At 44.4% G+C, this 8,407-nt stretch overlaps 1 long non-coding RNA gene across 1 annotated transcript; it reads left to right on the top strand.

Moving 5' to 3' along the window:
- Positions 1–5,730: 5,730 nt before the first annotated feature.
- On the top strand, positions 5,731–7,587 carry LOC136360888 (uncharacterized). The gene is made up of 2 exons (XR_010743531.1): positions 5,731–5,764; positions 7,189–7,587. It is a non-coding gene; the product is annotated as an uncharacterized lncRNA (long non-coding RNA).
- Positions 7,588–8,407: the final 820 nt, after the last annotated feature.

The raw sequence follows: 8,407 nt of genomic DNA, 5'->3' as shown, positions 1-8,407 counted from the left end.
CAGCTAATCTTGTAAGTAGCAGGGTAGCTACCTACCATCATTCCATCATTCCTACCATCATGAAAATGTTGGAGGCAAGTGTAAGGTCTGGCTCAGGTTGTTTCTTTAGCCACAGGATAATGTATTTCAATTTACTCTGCTGTGCTCTACCTATCTGTGATATTTTATTCCTTTCAATAGGTTTTTGCTCCTTAAGCTTACTCATGTGCTTCAAAATACACACTCATCTGGTCCTCTTGGTCTGTATTTGCTTTACTAATAAGTGCTGGATGCTGGTACTAATGCCATCACTGAAATAAGTTTGTTCTCATGAGTACTGGATGATGTTGAACTAGTGATACTGAATGAATATATGTTTGTTACTATTGTCTTTTCTGGGAAAAAATATCTTTCTAATATCAACTTTCTATGTCCAGTTGAGTTCTTTTACTAAAGTCTATCTATGTAGTTCTTTATGTCTGTTGCTTAAAATATATCAAAATAACAACACCATAGACAATTAATAAGCTACAATCTTTTCATATTTGTTTTTCCTACTAATAGTCTTGAAGTACAGGTTTTATTTGCAACGTGCAGCTTGTTTAACAAAGCCAAACTCTGTTCAGATAAAAATACCCCCATGTAAAATTTTCAGCTCCCCTGCAACAGCCTATGGAGGCAGAAAAGGCAGTTTCATAATTTTGCTGGCCTGAAGCTCTTGATTCCTGACTACTAGGCAATTTGTTAACTCTTCTAATTCAAATACGCAAAAGGATGAGTAAGCAATACACCATTGCAAATCAATCCATCTGGCAGTAGGTAAAATAGCTGTAATGAACAGCATGTTTACAGAGCACATTTCCTACTCAGTCTAGTCATTTGCAGCATTCAGGCCACGGATGTCACAGGTTGTCTAAGAAGCATTAGATGCGAGGAGATGAGTGGATGTGAAAGGGGACTTTGAGGATAATTTATGATGATGGATGTTTGCTGTTTACGCACACTTCATTAGCTAAGTCAGCCCAGCTGGCACTGCTGGGACTCCTTTGCTTTCCCTGCTACTGCTGGCCGTTTGCTCTGAGTTCACAGGTGAGTGAACACAAACATATGCTTCCGAATGTATGATCTGTTTAATGACAGTGTTGTGGTTTAACCCCAGTCACCAACTGAGCCCTGCCCAGCCGCTCGCTCACCTCCGGTGAGATTGGGGGAGAATCAGAAGGTAACAGCTTGAAAGTTTAATAGGGAAGGCAAAAACCACACACGAGCAAAGCAAAAAAGGAATTCATTCACTGCTTCCTGTGGGCTGGCAGGTGTGCAGCCTTACAGGACAGCAGGGCTCCATCACACATAACAGCGACTTGGAAGATGAATGCCATTGCTCTGAATGTCCCCTGCCTCCTCCTTTCCCCAGACTGATACACTGAGCACGATACCATATGGTGTGGAAAATCCCTGTGCTCAGCTGGGCTCAGCCGCCCCAGCTGTGTTCCCTCCCAGCCCCTTGTGCACCCTCAGCCTCTCTCTGGTGGGGTGGGGTGAGAAGCAGAAAAGGCCTTGATGCTGTGTGATCACTGATCAACAATAGCTACACACATAGCTACAACATCTCTGTGTTAACAGCACTGAAAAAATTAACTCTATTCCAGCCAAAAGCAGCAGAGATGACTGAGGAAGGTGTGAGGCATCTCTAACGGAGCTCTTAGAATTTCCATTCTCTATAGAGGCTGAAAGGGATATATTGTAGTATTTCCCTCCTCTGCAGGCACAGCAAACACACAATCTATTGAGTTTCTGTTTGAAATACGGCAATTTTATTCTGACTTGAAATACTCTGGGATCTAACAAGATCCTGAATTCAGCCCCAGCATGAGAAGCTTTGTATTTGTCTCAGCCAATGCCATCAGCAAAATGTCTTGGTATTATGAATCTGGATTGCCTTCAACGGGAGCAGAAGTTTTACTAAATAACAGCAGGATTTGGCTTTGTGTATAAAAAATTATTAGGTGAATCAGCAGTAGCAGCAAAAGCACCTGAATAGCTGTCTGAAAAGTGAAAACATGAAGTGCTTTTCATTGATCCTGAATACAACAGCTAAAAATCACACCAAGCTAACAGTTATACTATAATTGTGGTAACACACTGTTTAGCAAGGATGAGCCAATTCTTTTGCTTTGTGAACAATGAGTAACACCAAATTTTTACAGTTACAGTCAAATTCCTTGAGTAAATACAGGTGGGAGTGTTCATACAGGCAGGAAAAACATCATGTACCTCCCAGATTTTTAATGACAAAGGACAGATAATTTTTCTACATTTAGTATGAAGAAAGTAACTAGGTTGATGCTCACATTTTATTTTGTATTTCTGCATATAGTGTTATTTTATTTTTATTATGGGCCTTGTGAGCAGACAGCTACTTCCTTTCTTCTGTGAGCTGTCTCATAGCTTTAAATTGGCAGCTCCTGGAGGAGAGAGACAGCATGTGACATGTGTACAGAATCCAAGATTGATAAGGGTATGCTTTTATTCATTTTAATAACTAAGAAGGAGTGAAGATTGACAGTTCAGTCACTCATTAATAAAGACTGACTTTATTCCCATTCATGAAACGGCTAGTCAGATTTAAAAACATAATAATAATTATAATATTGATATTAATATTTATATTTAGTACTTTCCCCTCATATAAAAGTTTTTAAAAGTCACTGTCAACAAACAGAGTTTGAATTAGTCTGAAAACTACCCCAAATTTACTGATCTGTTTCACTGTTTCACCCCACTTCGCTTGGGGTTTTTTTTGAAATATCTTTTCTGCTTACAGAATGACCAGAGGCAGGACTTAAATAAATGCTCGCTGTAGTTAAACATGTTGCAAAACCTTAGCAGAGCCACAGGGCTAGTACACCATTCCAGACAAGAGAGGATGAAACTAGGTTATGTTACTTTTAATTTGCCATGGATGGAGGTCTCTGGCTCACCTTGACTGAATTAAAACATTAATGAAGAGTTTAATGCTAGAGACCACTGTGAAGGATTTGACAGAGCGGACCCAAGCCTTGTCCCACTGGTCACTGAGGGAAGTTAATGCTGACAGTGGCATGGGCAGGACCAGCTTATGGAAGAGAAAATCATCACACAAACCAACCTCAACATGCACAAGGTAAAGGAAGCAAACACAAAATCATTTAAAGTCTTTTCCTCTGTTAGCACCATTCTTCTTTCAATTCCTTTGGAGACCTCTTTAAGCTTTCCCTCCCAAAGCAAGGTTTACTTAGATTTGAACAGTTTCACACCCATTTCTTTCCCTGATTGCACTGTCAAATGAGATTGATTTGTCAGTTTGTCTTATTGTCTGTTCATGTTCTACAATAAGATGTCAGTCTCACAGACCTAAGAAGCTCATAGGGCTTTTTGGCAGTGAGTCACATTTTCAATGGTTTGGCTGTGAAAATCATTGTTCTTATTCTTGTGTTGACTGATTAGGTGAAGGGCAGATAAAGACAATCACGTTGTTTAAAAAAAACCCCACCTCTTGCTTCAGCTGATTGGGTGGAGAGATGGTTTTGTTCCCATAGCAACATTTTGCATCCAAACCTGCAGAAATGAGGCTGGCTACAGGCATTTCAAACGTGCTGCCTTTAAAGAGCAGGTTGCACTTTACAATGTGTTTTCAAAATTGCATCTGACAGAATTATTCAGCAAACACCAGAGGAAAAAATAAAAAGAAAAACCTTTGCATCCACATGTGTGAAACTAGAGTCTGATGATATTAGGTGTGCTCTAGGGCACCCCTTGGACTGCTCTCATAGAATGCTCTGTACTATCAGTTTTCTGGACACCAGAACTTTCAGTAAAAAGCCATCAGCCCAAAGCTCAGATGTCACTTTTGTAAGAGTTCTTTTACCTTCAGTGGAGTCAATACCACTGAGCAAGATGTTTGGAGGGGACTGGCTAATGGGCTGAGGAAGAGTAAAACCAATGTGTAAGGTTCTACATCAGAGAGGTGGGGCAGCACTAGGGGATGGGCTGTTGAATTCTTGCAGAAGTGACCAACAGGATGAAAGAAAAAAAGTGTTTCCCAATACAAGGAGCTGCTGAAGGAAGACACCATTGGACAAAGATTGGAGGAACAAAGTAATTTATGTTCTGGGTTTTTCACCCCTTCAATGTTGATCATACAGTAGCAGGGGTAATTTTTGTGGGAATTGGACTTCAATGACAGAGGGACAATATAAGGAATGTATTTTGCTTCAGGACTTTTGGTTCATTTGTGAAAAACTGTTAAATAAGGACAGGGCAGAAGAAATTCGTAGTAGTCTTTAGGGAAGATGATACACACTGGCCCTACCTCTTTGGCTGCCATCCAGCTGTATTTTTCTAGACAGACTCTCTCAATCAGCACAAGTCTTGTTCAGGCAGAACTGGGAGATTCCATGTACTTATCCAGGATTTCATTTTGGCAGATAAACAGCTCAGTGGGACAGTACATGTCAGAAGCACAGTGGTTTGGTCCAGGAAAAAATGATGAATTCCTCCAGAAGGACAAAACTACCAACAAAACTGCCAACAATATGCACACAGATAGTATTTTGTTATATAGGGTATTGTTTGAGTATTTTAAGAATTGTATATTACAGTAGTATACAGTGATATTTTATGGGAAATTGCATCACCTTTTCTTCATGTTTGGCTTTGGGCACTGATATGCAAAGTATGACATTAAGAATAACAAAAAGTTGGTGTTATTGGCAAATTTCTTAGTGGGAACAAGTTGAGAGGACTATAGTGTAGCACCATTCAGCTAGTAATGAAAAACTGTAAAATTACTCAAATATGAGAAGGCAGCAAACTGTTACCTAAAGCTTTTTGGAGGGAAGGAAATACAGACAGAATGATTTAACAAGTTTTGTGGAACGAAAACACCAGAAAAATATGAGTGAAAGTCAGAGGAAGTAAGAAGCAGGTGTGTTCATACTGAATGCTGGTTGCTCTCCAGTTATCCAGACTTATCTGAGCTGTCCAGCATGGGGTGGAATTCCCACTGGTCATATTCTGATTAAGTGGCATTATTGCATGTGGCTAAAGTTCTTTGAAGAAGAGCAAGCTAACATGACTTTGTCAAAACAAACTTGAAAATAATTATACAATTCTTATAGGTCATAATTTTTATTAGAGGGTTTTTGGAGGAGGAAGTATGTTTCCGTACAGGGTCTGTTCCTGGAGACAGTGGATCAATTCCACCAAATCACACATTGCTTTGTGTCCAGACTTCCTCTGAAGATGTCTGGTATTGAACAAGCATGATTAGTGGGCTAAAACTGTAAGAGAAAAGGGGCACATGGACTGATCTAAGAATGAGCGTACTGAGGAGAAACATAAAGTTACAGCAGCAGAGGGGCAGGAGAACGTCGGTGCCAAGAGCTATGTACAGTCATAACAACTGATAAAAAACAGCAAAAAACACCACAAAAACCAAAAATACAGTGATGGGATGAAAGAGTGGAAACATAAGCAGTCCTGAGGCCCTGAAATGATGTTATGTCAGACAAGACAAGACAAGTCAGTAAATTCAATTATTTGCTGCTGTTTGGCCAGATGGCCTGGAGTTGTATCAAAAATCCCTACCCACCACATTTCTTGATAGGTCTGGATTCCAAACTTCTCATCTAACTTAAAATGCTTATGTTTTCAAAATAAAGTGATGTACTTAAATTTTTACATCTCCAGGAAAAAAAAAAATGCAGAGGTCAGCATGAGAAAGAGACAGAGCTGTTACCAGAAAGTAATTTAGAAACATGCACTGAGGTGAGTTATCTAACACAGCTTTGGACATCAGGATCCATCTCCAGGGCAAATGGCTCAGCCCTGAATTGAGAAAACAGAAGCTCTGGCCTTGAGGTGGGAACCAGACTTCCACAATCTGTTGTTAGGTATCCCAAGGAGGTTGTTTTCTGAAAAATCTCTCTCAGTTGCTGGATAGTTGGATAGTTTCTGGCTTATCAGGAGATGAAACCTGTTCCAAAGTATTGAACCCTACTAATGGATAAAAGGCCAAGGTACCAAGCACTGATGTTTGGAGGATGCTAAGAACCCCCTACAGGTAATTTCAGTGTTGCAACATCTAAATCTCAGCATTTCAACTATTTTTTAATCACATTCTGAGATTTTCTTCAGAAAACAGTGATTTCAGAGCACATATATTTTCATAAGTGTAACTACAGAGATAACAAGCTAAATACCCAGAGAAGTTTCCCCTATGCCTATGGTCTAGGATTATTGCTGATGTTCTTATTCTTTGTTACTATCCTATTTCACTTATTGGTAAACTAGTAGTTGTATCAAGCCTACACAATCAAACCTTATGCAAACAAGACATGTGCAATTCAGTGAGAAATGTCTGGAAGAAATCTGTTTGAGAGTCTATCCCAAGCGGGGTGACAGCAGGTACATGAAGAGGGATGTGTCTCAGTATTTTACACTGGGAAGTGAGCAAGAAGAGTTCATGACTGTAGTAGGCAGCATTCTTGGAAACACCACTGGCTTCTGTGCATAGTCATCTACAGCGACTCTGAAAACATCCCATTGTACATGTAATATGGACATTTTGACAAAACTCAGGGTTTTTCATTTTCAGGAGACAAAAGAAAGGGAAGAGGCAACCTGAGCAAGTGAATAGGAGCACTACTGAAGTCTGTGCAATCAGACGATTGTAGAGCAGAGAGAGAGAGAGCTGAAGCTGGATGGCAGAAGAGAGAGAAGTACCTAACAACCAGCATCAGGAGACACAAATCAACATGCTAAAATGAGCACAGCAGATCTTAGCCCAAGAGCTGACACTGACCATATCCAACATAACTAACCGCTAGTCATGCACTTTCCACTCAAGTGACAACCCCTCCGTTTGCCCTAAGGCAACATTGTGCTGAGTGACACCACAAGATCAAAAGCAGCAACGTTTGGCTCAGCATCACAAACATGATGGCCGAAATTTGATGGCCAAGTACTCTTGGCTTGCTGCTCTCCATGACGCAATGTTACAAACCTAATACTAATCTGCCACTGAATATTCTCTTGCTTCAGCTGAACTGCTCCTGTCAAACTAAGTTCAAGTGTAAATGTGATGGCGATTCGCCCTAACTTGTCTGCTTTTTATTTGTTAACTGTCTTGCTAGAAATTAATTTCTGTGGGTTGCTATATGCTCACAGGACTGAAGTTTCATGAAAAGTTACCTGAACAATGTACCAGGACACAGAGAAACCTGAAATAATGGGTCGCCCTAAGAGAAGTCACATCCTTCGGAATCTGAAATGTGTGGTCCTGTTCTCCCGAGACACAGCACAACCTGCTGCTCTATTTTTGGCTGCTCGGCACACACTCGGCTGCTCACCCGGGGCACGTGTGTGCAGATGGAACATGCCACGATTCACCTCCACACAGCCGACAGCGGGAGCCCTGGATTCTTGCATTTAACATTATTACAGAAAGTGTGTAATAATTAACAATAAATACCTTTTTGAGATCGGATTCTATTTTAACTTCAGAACAGCTAGTAACTCTGGCAGTGTACTACAGCTTTCAGGAAAAGTAAATCGCTGCTGGAACGCGTGTAATTTGCTTCGGGTGACACTTGTTTCGCTACGAAACAAGCGGGTTTGCTTCGCGGGGTTCGAGCACCAAAAGCAGCGTGGTCCAAGGAGCTTCTCACGGTGGAACCTGAGGCAGGGGCGGTGCAGCTGTCCAGCACCTCGGACCATCCAGCAGCTCGGACCATCCAGCAGCTCGGACCATCCAGCCCGGCGTCTGCTCGCTCCCCAGAGGGAGTAGCCCCAGCCCTGCCCTGCTCTGCCCCGGACCGGCCAAGGCGGTGGGCTGGGGGCGAGCGCGCCGCTTTCCGCGGGGGGCTCTCCACAGTGCTCCGGGGGCCCGCGCGGCGCGACAAGGAGGCGGCCGGCGCCCGCTCCGCGCCTCTCCCCGGCCGCGGCTGCCCCGGCGGCGGGCAGCGGGGGCGGGCGGGCGGGGGCCGGGCGGGGGGGAGGCTGGAGCCGGGGCCGGGGCCGGGGCCGGGGCCGGGCGGGGGGGAGGCTGGAGCCGGGGCCGGGGCCGGGCGGGGGGAGGCTGGGGCCGGGGCCGGGGCCGGGCGGGGGGGAAGCTGGAGCCGGGGCCGGGGCCGGGCGGGGGGAGGCTGGAGCCGGGGCCGGGGCCGGGCGGGGGGAGGCTGGGGCCGGGGCCGGGCGGGGGGGGGAGGCTGGGCCCGGCCCCCCCGCGGCCGCGCTGCCTCGTGGCGGGCGCGGCCGTTGCGCCGCCGCTCAGTGCGGGCAGGCGGGCGGCGCGCGCGGAGGGGCCGCCGCGCCGTGAGGGGCGGGAGAGCGCGGCGCCGCGGCGGGGAGCCCCCGGCGCTGCCCGCCCAGCATGCTGCGCAAGGTA

Source organism: Sylvia atricapilla, chromosome 5 (assembly GCF_009819655.1).
Source record: "Sylvia atricapilla isolate bSylAtr1 chromosome 5, bSylAtr1.pri, whole genome shotgun sequence".
In the NCBI taxonomy this organism is placed as follows: domain Eukaryota; kingdom Metazoa; phylum Chordata; class Aves; order Passeriformes; family Sylviidae; genus Sylvia; species Sylvia atricapilla.
This window is presented reverse-complemented; position numbering and strand designations above follow the sequence as displayed.